Raw genomic sequence first — 17,075 nt, forward strand, 5'->3', positions numbered from 1 at the left:
CAGGTTCTCTGATTTACTACGTATTCTCTTAACTCTTCTTCTGAATCTTTAACCAGAGAACCTGGCAGAGACTTTTGCTATCTGCATTTCCCACTTCCTGTCCTTATTTCCTTCCACCTATTTATTTTCAAACACGAGAATGAGACAAATATTTGCTAAAACTGGATCAGATCCTTAACCTGCTGATACCAGCCAAGGTAAATTTTGCTTGTGCCAGTTTTTCCAGTGCAACCTTGGGACAGAATTTCATAAAACGTGAATTTCCATGCTGTCCCTGGCATGAAATTGCACCCCTGCCGTGAGCACAGCTCATCTAAAGTGATCTGCAATCCCAAAGGTCTGGAAAACAAAGTCCAGATGTACAGGAATGAACACAGTGAACTGGGCACTAATGCCTGGATGATGCGGCCAGTGGAGTTTCTGTTTGGCTTTCTTGGGAAAAATGCCCTAATGTCACTGTATGGGTCTGGATTCAGGGTCGCTGAACGAGGGGAAACTCCAAATTTTGCTGTTAACCATTAAAATAGAGGCAGAGCTGAAGCAGTTTCCACGTGCTAAGGCTGTGGTTTTTGTCTCGGTCAGTAGATGTCAGTGATACACAAGGAAAACCACACATGGACAAGCCCTGAAACCAGGATGCTTCAGAAAAAACGGCAACACTTTTTTTTTTTCTCCTTGGTGTCAAGGTGCAGCTGGTGGAAAAGAGGAGAAGCAAATGTATTTCAGAGGGAAAATGTTCCTGAGAAACACGGGAGATTCCTGTGTCCTACATATGATGAAACAGCACGATTGGGTAGTGACAGATTCAGGATTGACATATATCATTTCAGTCTGAATTTTGGAAAGCTTTCATTTGAGGAAAACATGCATTCTCACCTTCCCTTTCCAGACTAGTGTGCCCCCTCCACAGCTACACTGTTAAAAAGTGTAGGTTAAGGGGGTTCTTGGGGTCCAGTCGGGACGGCCGGACGTAGACGAATGGAGACGAGAGATCTCTATAGGCAGGTCTTGGGACACAGCCGGTTTATTGTAAAGGGCGTGGGTATTGGGGCACTGCTCAGAGCTGGTAGACTCAGCTCTGAGCAGGCCCAAGAGAGCAAGAGAGTGAACGGGTGAGAGAGAGAGAGAGAGAGAGTAGGAGCAAGAGTAGAAGTGGAAGAGAGGAATGAATAGAAGAGAGAGAATGAATAGAAGTGAGAATGAGAATGTCTGAAGTCCTGGTTACAATACAATAAATCATCTTCTGCACTGAATATTCTAATTGTCACTAACCAATCTAATACAAGATACAAATCCTATAGCATTTACATACAGCCTATAAGAGTTCTTATATTACCATAGAGTGTTACATCTTAACTTCTAAAAACTACTCTTTGGACCCCTTCTGCTGAGCTAGTAGGGTCTGCTCTGACCCTTGGACCTGTTTGCAAGCAGAGAGTATTGTTCCATCAAGAGGGGATTACTTCAGTGGCCATACCATTGTTTTCTAGTTGTTCAGTAACTAAGACCTGGTATTTCAAAAGTGGCTTTCATTTCGATGTTGCCTGTAGTTTTCATATTCCCAAAATCTTTTGTCAGGCAATCATATTTCCAAGGCTTTCCTGTTTCATCTTCCCCAACAAAAAAGTATAGAATGTTTCAATTGATGGGCTAATCCTAAATCTTTCTCTACTGAACATGAATTAAGGACTGACTCATTACGGTTCAGCCCAGTTTATAGTAGAGTTTATTAACAGTATGGTTTATTTTGCAACATAGTAAATACAGACAGGCAGAACTGAACATCTCATTCAAGAATAAATTCAATATGGATTTTTAAGCCTCCAGAACTTCCATAGCTTCACAGCTTGCTGAATTGCTACAAAGAGCTGCAAGTCTTTCCAAAAACCAGTAGGCCAGCCCTGAAAGTCTTGGGATAATCATTGGACATTCATTCCCTTTATGCCTGGGAAAGACCCAGGCTCAAGGCTGGTCAAAGGTTTCCAGCAATAAAGACAATAAAAGGGAACTCATGTATTAGGAATAAAAGATTAATACATGTAGATCAAAGAGGGAATTATTAGAGGGTGTTAGGGTTTTCTGATTTGGTCAATGCAAAGGAAGTTTGTCAGATAATCACTATTTAAACTATTTTTGACCTGAAACTCAGTTGTAGGTCCCACCCCAATTTTAGCTGGGTACATGAATGCTACAGCTCCAACCACAGTTTCCTCATGCAATATTCACAGCAGAGGCACAAATTAAAAACAGTTTAGATCCTGTGAATGCCCTGGTGCGGCCATACAGGTTTAGCAGGCCTGTCTGAATGCAGCCACCTGAGTACAGCACCTGTAACACCTCAAATGAGGGCACTTGAAACATTTGCAGGCACATTAATTCTCTCCTGACTTCAAAGCTTCATACACCTGTCCTAAATGATCCAGACCTGGGCCAGGTTTGCATCCCTTTCACAAATATTTAGGAAATGAGTACTTTTTTTTTCCTAAAAACACCAGCATTTACACATGACTATTACTGAAAAAAGCAAGGGAACTTAATATTGCTTAGTTATTATTTCTCACCTGCTTTTGTTACTCATTGGCCCCCTTGGGCAAAGAGACCAAGCTGGAGAGGGAAAAAGCTCCTGCTAATACGAGCTACCCCTCATCTGCAGTGAATACCAAATGCTGGAAGTGAGTATTTTATTGTGATCCACTGTACATTGATACTTGCTTTTAGGAATTGTTTAACATCTTTACTACATGACTACCTCGGCTGCCTGTATTTCAGGTAACTCTGTCTCTTAATTATATAAGGAACACAAACCCCAAAGACAGAGTTCCTAACATTCATTTAACCCAGCACCTGTTATTGAAGCCCTGATGCCTGAAAACTTTCCTATTTTTTTTCCCCCAAGTAATTTAGTAAAAGAGGGTAGCACTCCCTGCAGGCCTAGTGTGCAAAGTGGTGCTTCCCAGAGTATTTCTGGTACCAGCATTAAAATATACACCAGGCTTTTCACGATATGGAGGGGATCACTATTGATTCCTTTGCACTGAATACTTCCAAGCTCTCAATACTCAAAACAAAAAGTTGATGCAAACTTGCTGTGTAAATGCCATACTTGTTCTGTGTTTCATCTTTCACACATGCTTCATTCTCTTCCTGAAATTCCTCAACAGCCTGAGTTACCCTCAGAGGCAGCGTGTGTGCTTATGGATTGGGACCATAGGAGAAATTGGCATCAGAGGGAAAACATGATTATGATTTGGCACCGTGCAGGCCTGGGATGCCTGGCTTGGAACAAAAGGTACTTTAAACCCCTGGAGCTCAGCACTGAACGTCTGATACGCAGAAACCCGAAGCCACTTTGTTGGCAGCTGTGCACATCTCCATTAGCTCTTCCTGCCCTGGCTTTATCCCTAGGGGACCATTCCACAAATTAACTGCCTTGCCAATTATTTTTTCTAAAATCCTGGCCCACCTGGGAACACTAACAGAAGCTCAGATTGGTTTAGAGACATTGCAAATTCCAAGTCTTTTCAATATGCGAAAGAGTCAGTGAAAGTATTGAATTTTCCATGAATTAGCCAACAAAACAACCTCTCTGTGCTTGCTTTTCTTAGTTCTTGGTACACCCACATACATATGTGCACATCCAGGTGCAGTGACAGAGATCCCAGTTTGAAAACAGATTTTCCTGAAGGCTTTCTCTGAAGGCAGTCGTTGCCAAACATTTCAGAAGTATTAAAAAAAAGGTGACTTTGATGACGCATATCCATCGTGGAAGCTTCTTACTAATCCTACTAATCTGAGTCAGTTACAAAATGACTCATTCTTACAAATTAGAATATATATTTCTCATATACCTCTATCTCTCAGAGTAAATGTAGATATTAGTCAGGTATACCAAGTCTTTTTCTTTTTTTTTCAGCCTCCTCTTGCAGCCTGGCCTTGTTTTTGTTGCAGTATCAAAAAGCAGCGCCCCATGGGCTGACTGAGCACAGGCCTAACAGGACATCTTGCTATGAGTTTGCATTTGTCTCCTTTTCCATTTGTGCACTTAATTTGGAAACACCTTGGAAATGCTTCCTTGAGGAGAGAGAAAGCAAACATGTTTAATAGACAGGAATATGCAGGGATGGGGAATAAGGAAGTGCATTTGGAAGTCTCATGCTGCAGGCTCTCTGCAGAGCTGTGCTGTCAGTGTTCAGCCCACTCTCCTACCTATTTTTAAAACTAGCCTCCCTAAAACCTCCTTTCTAACTATAGCACAGACCAATAAGGTGAAGCACTTATGAGTCAGACTTTTATACCCTTGCCTTTTTCTCTAACCAATTGTTTTATAGGAATTTTTCCTTTTTAACAGGATTTCTTCTCGTAGCACCCACATTTTCACAGCAGCAGAACTGCAGCCAGCTAAGTCACACTGGAGGATGCTCAGGCTTGGTATATCACACTATCATCACAAATCACTCAAATACAGTATAAAAAGAACGGTGTGGTTTTGGGGAAAATAGAAATATGGAGTGTTTTCAGAGTGGTATCTGAGCATGGAAGGTGCTGTAAATTGGGGTAAAACAACCCAGCAGGGCTTTTTATTTTAGTCTTCTCAATACTAGTATGATCGGCTCCTGGTGTTTGACGTCATTAAGCAGTCCACAGGTCTAGAAATAGTGCAATTTTTTTAACACAGTTTTCAGTTGTCTCCCTTAGTTTGACCCTTGATAAGATTTATCTGGGCATTTATCAGTTTTGATTGCTTTCCCTTGCAGAGGGAGGGAGGGAGGGACTCTAAGGCTCAAAACTACCTCTTCAAAATGAAAGCTGCGGCTGTGTTGTGTAGTTAGATAATTTTTTAAAAAAGGTCGGGGTTCTATAAAAATCCTTACTTGGATTGGGAATGGCTTCATCTAGAGCAGATCTCCGTTTTCACTTCCTTCTCTGTCATTTTATAACTGCAGGAGAGTAACCTGATTTTCATGTCAGGTTTTTACTGTGAGGGTGGGGAGGCCCTGGCACAGGTTGCCCAGAGAAGCTGTGGCTGCCCCATCCCTGGCAGTGTCCAAGGCCAGGCTGGATGGGGCTCTGAGCAAGCTGGGATAGTGGAAGGTGTCCCTGCCCATGGCAGAGGTTGGAATGAGATTCTTTTTAAGGTCCTTTCCAACCTAAACATTCTGTGATTCTGTTGTATATTCCTGCTTAGCCCTCACAGGTTATTGTACTGCTTATTCTACTACTATATATTTTCCACCTCTCTTGAGTATCTTTTGCAGATATTCCAAATCAATTGTAGACTGCTAAACAGAAGATCCATATGGAATCAGGATCATTGCTGCTAAGTACAATAGATCCATCAAGTTGAAAGGTACAGCTTTTATTTTTCCCCAAAATTATTTGACTCCTGCAGTGCTTTACATTTATGATTAATGATGCATTTGCCTGCTGCAGCTAATTAGAGAGCAATTAATCGAAATCTTTTATCTCTGTCAGCTAACCAACTTTGTAACCATTTCTATGCTGATACTACCATACCAATGGTCTATATATTTCAGAATTTTTATGTTTTTACAATATTTGCCCTTTTCTATTTATGCTGGGCCATTGGTCATGTGGATAACAAATTTTTTTCTTTCTGCATGTGGAAGACTGAATTGTTATAAAACATGCACACTCCTCAGGCCTTAGCAGCTAAATTTTCTGTGAATTCCCCACTCCACTTGTGGTTATGGCATTCCCACCAAGCAGAGCCAGGCCCTGTGTTCACAGGAACCAGTATTGGGTTATGTGAAGGACTGATGAACTGAGCAGAGGCCAATCCAAAGCAGTTTAGAAATATTGTCTTCTGTGGTGTTTTTGTTTTGTTTTTGTTTTTCCCACCAAAAATAAAGAAAAGAAAAAGGAAAAAAGAACAAGCAGCAAGAAAAAAAATCTGCAGGTTCTCTTTCCATAGCAGGTTTATCTTGCCATCTGGGGGATAGATTGTGAAAGGGAGGAGAATGACACTTTGCCAGATTCTCATCTGAATATTGTCTTGCAGAGCCTTATGCCACCTTCCAAAACTCCCTCCTCTGAAGTCAGAGTCAGTAGCAGCCAGTTTCCACTGCTGGCTGGCTCTAGATAAGATTTTCCTCACATTCCCTACAAAGGAGATTGTGCTGCCAACAGTCAGAATTGTGCTAATCCAGTACAGCTCTCCACACTCCAGCGTCCCACCAGAGTATGGACAGGAGCCTCTGGCACGGCCACAGGTGAGGTTCCCTTCCCTGGGAAAGTTGTCCTGCTCCATTCCAGCCCACAAAATCTGCTCTAAACAAGGCACTCCCAGATGCCAACCCAGACATGAAATGGCATCAAGGTAAAATGACCTTCCTGGAGTCCAGGTGGATGAAAACATCAGATCCTCCTGTGAGAGGAAGGCTGTCCAGCTTTGGTTTACCTATAATTCTTCATGTAACTTTGGAAATAATCTTGTGTTCACTCACTTCTTTGTCCATTCCAATTTCCAGACAAGCTTTCAGCCTTTGTCATCTGAGCCCTTCTTTATCTATTGCTGTCACCTGAAATCTTAACAAAAAGAAATCCTGTAAAAGAATGTAAATTATATGCATCTTACTCTCTTTTGACAGTCATCTTAAAAGCTTTACAAAGAGATGGTTTGGTTTGGTTTTTTTTTCTTTTTTCTTGTTTGCTGAAAATTGCCCAAGCTTTGTTGCCACAAAAATAAATTGTAACAGATGTCTTAGCACCCACATGGAGCTACGAGAACATCACATCCAGGCACAGTCCAGAGGCTTGGTGGAGGCTGGCAGCTGAGCAAGGGTTTGGGGCTTTTTTTCTGGCAGGTATTTGACATCAGGTAAAATGAGGCAAGAACCCCAGCTCTTGCAGAAATGGCTGCTCATTTGTGGTGCCTCTGTCTGGGGACACAGCAGATGTCCAACCCAAACAAATTCAGCACAGCACTGAAAACCAGGCTTCTCCTACTCTGTGTTGGGCAGCTAATATTGCTGGCAGCACCACGTAATATTTTTTCCTTCCTGTTTGTGGCACTGCTTACCTTGCAATAGGTGATATGAAGTGGCTCAGGAGGTGCTGTGAGGCACAAGTAATGTGTGTTTGTAAAGCACTCCAAGGCACTTGACTGAAAGCAGGTAGGAAAGTATCACCTCTGGCTACCAGCAGGGTCAGGATCTCCACAGCAGCCTGGCTCTGGAAGCAATAATTTCTGCATGATGACATGCCAGGAGTCACTTATTACATCTCAGGGCTGCTATCTCTGTAAGGGACGTGTCTTCTTTGGAGTGGCCACCTGACATCCTCATTAAGGCTTCATCAGCTGTAATGGGCTGTACATAGCAGCCAATGCCTGAGAATGAGAGAAACACCTTCCACTCTGAAAATGTGAGAAGTGGCCACTCTGATGGCTCACCTGGCCTGAAATGGATCTAAAATATCCCCACTATTACTTCCATGTATGCCCAGAGCACCTATTAAGCCCCCACATGGATCAAGACTTCGGTAAATCAGGAACCATCCACAGGCAGAACAAAGCAGCAGCTTGTAAGAGAATCATAGAAATGCTAAGGTTGGGAAAAACCTCTAAGATCATCGAGTCCAACCATTAATCTAGCACTGCCATGTCACCACTAAACCATGTCCCCAAGTGCCACACAGAGGAGGCAACAGATGGGGGCAGGTTGAATGGAAAATAGAAGGAAACAAGGAGATGGAATCAGACAGTACGAGTTATGTTAAACACATTCCAAGCTTTTGCTGGCATCCCTGCAAGAAAGGTCAGATGAGACGTGGGAAGAGGGCAATGAAAGTTTCTCTGGATGCTCCTCAGTGGCATCTCACATGGAGGCTGGGGGCCAAAACACACAGGTGCTGCTCAGGGTGAAGGAAACTACAAGGAGTTACATCAGCAGAGGGGAAACAATAGAAAAGCCACAGGAGACAGCAAAATTACTAGGCAGGCACTTGCTGGATGAACCTGGGAAACTTTTAAAGTAAGTTTCAAAACAATGGGGGAAAAAAGTATACCTTTCTCCCCAGTTGCTGCTGTGCCCAGGCAAACAGCCCTTTGCTATACAGTCCCTCTAAAGGAAGTGTATCACATAGATATTTGACTCTCCCATCTGTTTCTCGCTCAAAAGGAAAGAGATGCATGTTGCTAAATGCTGGCTGCCTCCTTGAGACACAGTATGCTCAGGTAGAGGCAGGGTGCACAGGGGATGCTCTTCAACCCCAGCCAGGTAGAGGTGATATCATTAACCTTTCCTTAGATGTTTGGCACTTTCTGTGATGATCAAATAAATAAATAAAGCCCCATACAATTCACATACACTCATATATATGGGGAAGCAAACTTGCAATGTCACAAAATAATCCTTTTGGATAAATTAATAAAACCACTCACAGTTTAGTGGGTTGGTTTTGTAACAGACCAGTTCGTCTGTGGTAGGTTAGAACATGCCAATTAAGAAGAAAAAGAAACATAATTCTGCTTCATAAATTGACTAATTACCATGAAAACGTTGCAACTTGGAAAGCTTGAACTGTTCTGCCACAGAGAGTATGTAAGAAAAGCAATGTTCCAGTTTAAATTGAAGCTTCCCATGCCTCAGACAGGAAAATGTCTAAGCTCTGCTTTGAGTTTGGTAAAAATGCCAGCTACATATTTACCGAAATATTTAAAGTAGTGAGCACATGCGTTACATTCCATTACTTTAAATGAAATTTGTATCCTGCTGTGTCCCCCAGTATTTCAAAGGAAAAGAGGGAGGAGAGAGGGAAAAAGACCAGGCAGAGCTGAATCCACTCCACAAAATGAAGATACCCAAAATGCCTGGAGGGACTGCTGGCAATCCCCTCCTATGTACAGTGAGCTCCTTGAGGACAAAGAACAAAGTTCTGAAGCTTTTCTTCTGTCTTAAATCTTCTCTGTACATGAGGAGGATGCAGGCCCCAGCTTGACAAGTGGGAAAGAACCACTACAAGGTGCAAGGTGTCTCTGCCAGCCAGGGATGTACCCAGGGCTATAGCAATAGCAAAATCAGTCACTCCCTTACAGGAATAGCAGCCATTTCCACCACTGTGACCCAGGATGAAAGTTTGGGTGGGTTTCTCAATTCTCATTCTGACATGAAAAAACAGTAAGTCTTTGTCTCTTAATTTTAAATGTTGAGCCCCTGTTTGCCTTCCGGCTTGGCTTTTTTAGAGCACAGTAGGAACATTTGCTTTCCCTAAACTTTAAGTGAGATTATTTTCCCATACAGTCACACAATCTGAGATGCCATGAACTTTAAGAAAAATTCTATCTATCTATCTATCTATCTATCTATCTCTGTGTATATCCTGAAAATTGTGGTGGCATCACTGGCATCAGGAGTACCTAGACTGTTCTTCATGTGAGGACAAAGCTTTATGGGCTTCACCTTTTCTTTCATTCCAAATACAATTCCTCCTTTGTTGGTCACAAAACTGGATAACCACAGCTCCACGGAGTTCAGCATGTTCTTTATTTTCATTTTCAGGGCAGAGTCTGTTCATAAATGAGATCTTGGCTCTTACAATCAGTTCACCAAAAGCTTGAATGTAGTCTATGCCACGGGGAAAATAGTGGGAAAGATTGGAGACCTCTGCTGTGGTTATATCTGGATACCAGCTGTCAGATCTCATCATCCTTGGGACAGCAGCATGCATTTTCCATCACAAATGCCATTAGGTGCATCAGAACAGAGCCTTTAACAACAAACTAAAAAGCAATAGCCCACATGAATCACAAAACAGCTAAAGAGAAAAGGCTGTGAGAGAGAGTAACCCAGAAAATCACTTGATTAAGAGCTAAAAGTGGCTACTGTTCCCTTAGGGGAATCAAAAACTTCCTTGTTTATTACGGTATCCCACAGTGGTAAGGAGGAGAAGAGGGGTCCAACAGGCAGGAATTATGCAGCAAGATTGATTTATTTAATTATTTTGCAAACTCTTTTATAGACTTTTTTCTTCATAGTCTAATTGGTCAAAGGATCAGCCACCCCTTGGGGTGATTGGCTAAAATCCTAAAACATCCATTGTCAAAATATTTTTCTATTTTTACCATAAACAAAGCTCTGCAAGGTCGCAGGTGTTCACAGTTTATAGAACTCTGCTACTATCTTCCGTGAGAGAGAAAAATATCTCATGGGACTGGAAAGAACTGGAAAGAAGCAAGAAAAATTCTTGCTAGCAGCAATATTTGTATCCATAATCTGTTGGTAGCAGATTATCAAGGCACATCAAAGATTAGAAGACAGGTGTTGATTGAGGGCAAAAAGACACAGAGCTGTGCCCACACAACTAAGATGTGAATTAGGAGCACAGGCAAAGGAGAGAGAAGATCATCTTGTGGAACAAATGACAGCTCAGATGGGATGAACTCAGTTAAAGTACCACTCAAAGTCCTTGCAGTCACACCTGTGTAGAGCTGCTTCTGCCTTCCATGCACTTCACAGCTACTCAGCTACTCAGCAACCTCTGCTCTCCATTTAGAGTTATTTGGAATGATGTGTCTCCATAAGGAAATCCTGCCAGCACAATGTCTGATGTATTAGATGGTGATAGAGGGAGACAAAATCAGTGTAAACTGACCGATTAAAGTAAGTGTTCCTCTTTTCAACCTTTATAATTCTTTCCACTTGCCCCATTTTACTTTTGCTGGTGTGGGTAACACTGTGCTGGTATTTTGATGATGACTCTTGATGCAAATCTCTTCTGGAGCTGATTTCATAGGCCATGGCTGGAGGTAAAGCACTTTATGGAAAGAAAAATGCAGAACTGATGATGGTCACATCCAAAATCGTTCTCACTGAGCCAGAAAGGCCAAGCTTGCACCTGCCCTGCTCCAGCAGCTCCCAGGAGGAATGGGAGGAATTCTCACAGCAGCCAGGGGCAGCACACAGCTGACACATCTCCTGAATCTCCTTGGAAAGCACTGATAAGGAGGCCTGGTTTTGGCTGGGATAGAGTTAATTTTCCTGTAGGAGCTGGTATAGTGCTATGTTTTGGATTTAAGATGAGAATAACGCTGATAACACACTGATGTTTTAGTTGCTGCTGAGCAGTGCTTACTGTAAATCAAAGACTTTTCAGTTTCCCAGGCTCAGTCAGCAATCAGGTGGTCAAAATGCTGGGGGACATGGCCAGAACAGCTGACCAAAGCTGGCCAAAGGGATATTCCATACCACAGAACATCATGCTCAGTATAGAAACTGGGAGTAACTGGCTGGGAGCTACCAATCCCAATCAGGAGCTGGCTGGGCATTGGGCAGTGGGTGGGGAGCAATTGTACTGTGCAGCCCTTGTTTTTCTTGCCTTTGGTTCCTCCTTCTATTTTACTATCTCCTTTTTCATGACCATTACTATTATTATTAGATTTTAACTTATTTCAATTACTAAACTGCTCTTACATCAACACACAGGTTTTATGTCTTTTTTCCCCAATTCTCCTCCTCATTCCCAGCATTGGAGAGGAATGAGGCAGCTGCTGCATGGTGCAGAGCTGCCATCTGGGGTTACACCATGACATAAGGAAATACACACTACTCTGGCAGGAAGCCTGGGCTGGGCTGGCTGTGACAGGCCACTGGAATTACTTCCTTGCAATTTATCCCATCAAGACCAACACACGTCACAGAGGAGGAAATGCACAGAGGAGCTTCCAAGGACAAGGTCACCGTACCTGCCCGTGGCAAAGGCAGAAACAGGAACAACACTCCCTTCTGTCCCAACACTATAATTATTCTGATCAATTTTATTTTATGATTGTCATTAGGACACTGCTGGGAAAAAAAGTTATGACAATTAGAACACAGCAACTACTGGGATATAAAGTGAAGATGATATGGAACAAAGTTTTGAGAAAAATACAAGGAAATTACAAGTTTAACCATGAGTGAAACAGAAGCCTGGGCAGAACTGATCACACCTCTGAGACCAGCATCAATGTGAAAGAAAAATCTGCAAGAAGGGAAATTTTAGATGAGTGACTCACGTGGTACTCATTTCAGGCAGGGGAAGTGACAGGCTGCAGTGAGAACCAGTCACTTTTCTGGCTCCACAGCCATGAATGCAGCTCAGCAGGAGAGCCCAGACCTCTGGAAAGACTTCAGGGGCTCTGAATGAAGGATTTCTGCTCTACCCCACCCATGACAGAGCCCCAAACACTCAGCAGGACCTCTGGTGTCTGTGCAGTGTGAAGTGAAAGTTAAGAGTGATTTGTGTGTGCACAGCCGTGAACACTCAACTGAAATAAACCACCCAGCAGCAGGAAGTCTGCAGTAAATAAAAGCAGCAAAGCCAAGAGACTGTGAAAGGAATACCCCTGTTCTCCCCTGCCCTCAGGAGGAGGTCAAAGGCTGGTGCAAATCCCGTCTAAGTTAAAGGGAACAGCTGTGTGTTGTTAGTGAGCCTCTCTGACTCCTTTGTTTCTAACTCGGCTCTCAGTGACACAGCAGCAGTGCAATTTAAGGCATATAAGGGAACCAGAAGACTTTTCATAGTTCACTTGATTTTTTTTTTTTTTGGGTTTTCCCTTAGGTCATCTGGGATACTTCAGAGACTGTTCATATGAGTGCAGAAAATAGCAGAAAGGCAGCCACGCATGGAGAATGGAAATGCTACGCTGTTTTAATGAATGCAAATCATCCAGGTGCCTGGAAAGCCCTTCAGTGTAAAGGGTTAGTAATTACCAACAAATAAGTAGTAAGCGGAAAAATGTTCTCTGTGGTCTGCAGTATTCAGTCCTCTCCTTCTACCCCTCCCTCACATAATTAAAACTAAATTGACTGATTGCTATGTCCTCTATTAAGAAACTGAAAGTAAAGGAAGAGGCAAGGTAAGGCATAACCCTTCAAGTCAATGGAAAATAAACCTGGTGAGGCAAGAGACAACTGTTCTTCACCCTGTGCCATGCTGCTAACCCTCGGATTTGAGGTCTTACAGCACATGCTGTCAAATGTAGTCACTTTGCTCTGCAAGAACAGGCCCCTAAATGTACCAGGTGTCCCCTCTCCCAGTGTGTCCCCAGCAGTCTTTCCACTTTGGAGCAGCTCCAGGTGACAAACTTCAAACATGGTTTCCTCCTCTGATATTACTCAAAGTGATGGTGGGGTGAAATTGGCACCAGGATTTTCATGGCTGCCTGAGGCAGAGGGAAGGCGCAAGGGAAACAAGAATTTGGACAAAAGACTGCTGGTCTAGCCAGCCACCCTCTCCTATCTGTAATTTAGATAATATTCAACCACTGCACAAACAAAGCCATGCGACTGGGAGCAGTTTTTATTTGCTGAGAGAATCATTAGCGTCTGTCTTTCCAAGGCCTCTCTTACCTGTAAAGCTGCAGGATTGTGAGATGGGTGCATTTGTGTATCTTCCTTAAAAAAATGGCTCCCACACCCACCTCTTGGGTGGTCCAGGGCACTAAACAGCCCCCAGGTTAGTGGTGGTTTAATTATCAGTTTCTGAAGGGCAAAGCAATCTACCCCAAGCAGATGGGAGAGGCTTTGATAAACAGCACACTCCCCTTTCCTCTAACCTTTGCAGGAGGACATGCAGAGTGCTGGTAGGATTGTGTTTGGGGTATTGCTAGGAAAACAGGCTGGTTTTGCCAAGGCTTCATTCCCTCATGTGCTCCCTATTGCTTTGCTAATTCTCTTTTCGATTCCAAAGGCAGGGAAGGGAGCTTCCACATCAGTGTTTTACAAAAGAGCTGGGGTTAACAGGCATTAATGCAAACCACGACCAACACTGGACTACTTTGTTCATGTGGCATCAGACAGCTTATATAAGATAGAACTCTATTTTCTTTAAAACTCACATTGTTTCACATGTGCATACGATTTAAATTCCAGTTTATAAGTAACGTACAAAACCATTCCTAAGCTAGAAACAAAAATAAAACATTGTCCAAGAGAGTAAAGGACTCCTGGGGTTCTTTATCCATGCAGTTCCTATAGATCAGAATGTCCCATGGATTTTCTCCCAACTCAGAGGTTCTTTTTCTTCCACCCAACAAATGTCAAGTATTAAAACCACCAGAGCAATGACTTAGTCCACATTTCATTGCCTGCACTGGTACAAAGGTTTCTGTGTAGTCTGTGATCAAAGCAAGCTGCAACCTCTGTCAAAAAATTGCAGTCACAAGGAGAATTTTCAGGAGTATTTTACAAGATATATTAAAAACTATTCATTTATGATGGCACAGTTAGAAGGCTGCAGCAATAGGAATCAAAATAACACACTATGAACACAAATGATCTCCAAGAAACTTCATCAAGAGGCAGTCCAGACATACTTGTACTGCAGGCAAAGGCTGCCTTAACTGTTTGCGTCCTTTTTTGTGCATCTGTGATTCCATCCTTTTTCACGCACGAATAGGAGATTGACGTGCTAAACTAATTCTGCACAGAGAAAAAGAAGCAGCCTGCTAGCTGAAACAAGGCTCTTTTCCTGTTTAACATATAAATCCCAATTATTTGCAAAATAGGACTTTCACTCTGTTAATTACATGTGCAATGACAATTCAGGTTATTGACAGGAAAGATTATATAATAATTGCACAGGAACCTCAAATGTATGCTTTCCGACCTTCTCCCTAAAAAGTTATGGATTTCTAAATATCATATATCTCAATTGTGAAAATATCTCAATTGTGAAAATTACACACTTCCATCACAAAAACATGACTGGGGGTTTTATCCAGTTTACTCGCCTGATGTGTGTCTTGGTGTGAAAACGTTACATTTCTTGCTGAAGTTTGCAAAACACAAGCACTGCTTTTGCCTCTCAAACAGCCTGTTTTGCTCCCAAATAACAGCACCACTCTTTTTTTAGTTCAGATACTTGATATCAGCAGGTGAGAAAAGAAACCCTCACATATCCTACCAAAGATTCGGCTGTTCTTTAACTCTGCACAGCATCAGAGCACAAATACACGTGGTGGAATGAGCATCCATGGCTGTTTCGGTGGAACATTTTTTCAAAGCCAGGAATATAACTTGAGGACTTGCCATCATCCCAGCTTCTGCCGTGCCGTTGCACACCCCTACAAAGCAGAATGAAAGTTTGATGTTCATTTCCCAAGGTTCAGCCTAGAGATAGCTCTGTAATTTGAAACAGCCACTCCTCACACAGCAACAAAGCTGAAGGGGAAGCTGCCAAAGGTTAATCTTTCCTCTGGTATTTCTACCCCAGCTTTGCTTGGCCGTATTGCCCTTGGGCTGAATTGAGGAGGACAATGAGACTGTTAAGCAGTTTGGCTTTGTTTTGCACGCTATGGAAACCCTAATTCCCTCCTGGGAGAGGATCTCTCTAAGAGATCTGGTTGGCCACACCAGAATCCTACATGTGGAATCCCAGCTCCTTGCTCGGCACTGCCCATATCTGAATCTGCAGCTTTGCCACTCACCTCAGCCCACATCTGCCTCTGAAACAGGCTCTGCCTCATTCCCTCTGGCACGGGTGCTGCTTCCAGGTCAGTGTCTGAAATAACCTCCCTTCGTGGCAGGATGATTCCTAATGGTGGTGAATGGAATGCACACCCGTGGCTGCTGTGATGCAAACCGGCTTGCTATGTTGCTGATCCTCCCAATTATTTTTGTACACTTGGCAGGCCTCGCCATCCACGTGGAACTGGCAGAGCAACATCAACATCGAATGGAGTAAAGATAAAGCCTCTAGAGGACAAATATAAATTACTAATAAGCTTTTCACAATGCCAGCGTGTGCCAGCCAGACATATTAAAGAAAAATCTCAGGTTGCTTCTGCTCCTTCCTCCCCTGTGCCACTTAGGAATTTCCTCCACCACAGACAATCATGGATATGATTTCACCTCACTGAACGTCACCATGCCCAAGAGCAGAGGCTATTTTTTTCCAATTTACTTCTGGAAGCCAATCCATCTTAGAGCTGCATGAGGGATAGCAAATCTGCTTATCCACTGCACACAGACAGATGGCACAACAGAGTGAAAACTTGAGTCAAGGACGCTGGTCAGAATTCACCTTGCTAAATATATGTTCATGCTGGAGACCCTCACATTCAGGTCCATCAGGCACTCTAGTTGTTCTGGCATCCTGACTTCCTAAGCGGGATTGGGGGGTTAAAACATTAAAGAGTGCTCCAAACACTTCTTGTCTGCGCAGAAACTCCAGGCACTCCAAGCTCGAGTTCTCCGTACATCTCACAGCCCAGTGTAACAACCCTATGTTATCCCCTGTCTGCATCCATACCTGCACAAACACGGCCTGCATGGGAAAAACCAGCTGGCACAGGAGCCACAGGCTGGCAGAAAGGCCGACATTGCAGCTGTCACTGTGCTTGTGCTGCGAAGGACCTGGTCCTGGCTCCCTCAGACAACTCCAGACAATTAAAAAATTGTCAATATTCAAACTAGCCAGTTGATAGGTTCTGTTAGGTGATAGAGGAAGCGGTAAGCTCCTCTTTGCAAGAAAATCACTTCCGTAGCTATGCTAACCGATGACAGTTAATTACCAAAGAATACAGGCGTCTTCGAAAATAGATATTCAGATACTATGTTCTCTGAACAAGTGCAGTTGTCTTTCGCTTTCAGTACCAGATCAAGGATGTTGACTGTGACTCCTCAGTTTCAAAAGAGAAGACTTCAGCATGTCCCCAGCACAGCCCTCTCTCACACCCTGACAAAGAAGATGCCTCAGAGGGCTCAGTGAAATGCAAATGTAGCTGGTTCAAAAAGAAAATGAAAATCTGAGGGTTTGCACAGGAAACAGCCTGGGGGCGGAGAAAGGAGGCTGAATGCCTTTCATTGAAATGCAAAAAGAAAATTTTCTTTCTCAGGAAGAGCAAAAACCACCCCCCCGGGGGGATAATTTTGTTAAGGTAGCAGGAGAGTAACTGGTAGCAAAATCTATCCTAGATTGGTCCTGAGAAACCGTTTGAGTTAAATCATCTCCGGTGTTTTCCACTGCACGACACTTTCTGCTTTTTTCATCACTGCTGTCTTGAAATACACGGGAGAAGAAAAATTTAAATACACAGGGGAAGAAAGAGTCTATCAAGACTTAATGAGAGCGGA

General features: G+C 43.0%; 1 long non-coding RNA gene across 1 annotated transcript; it reads right to left on the reverse strand.

Annotated features, from left to right (window-relative positions):
* Nucleotides 1-12,623: 12,623 nt before the first annotated feature.
* LOC125324312 lies at nucleotides 12,624-15,632 on the reverse strand. The gene is made up of 2 exons (XR_007202923.1): nucleotides 15,428-15,632; nucleotides 12,624-15,064 (listed from the first exon to the last, which is right to left on the reverse strand). It is a non-coding gene; the product is annotated as an uncharacterized LOC125324312 (long non-coding RNA).
* Between the last annotated feature and the right edge of the window lie 1,443 nt (nucleotides 15,633-17,075).

The sequence above is a fragment of the Corvus hawaiiensis genome, chromosome 4, assembly GCF_020740725.1.
Source record: "Corvus hawaiiensis isolate bCorHaw1 chromosome 4, bCorHaw1.pri.cur, whole genome shotgun sequence".
Taxonomy (NCBI): Eukaryota; Metazoa; Chordata; class Aves; order Passeriformes; family Corvidae; genus Corvus; species Corvus hawaiiensis.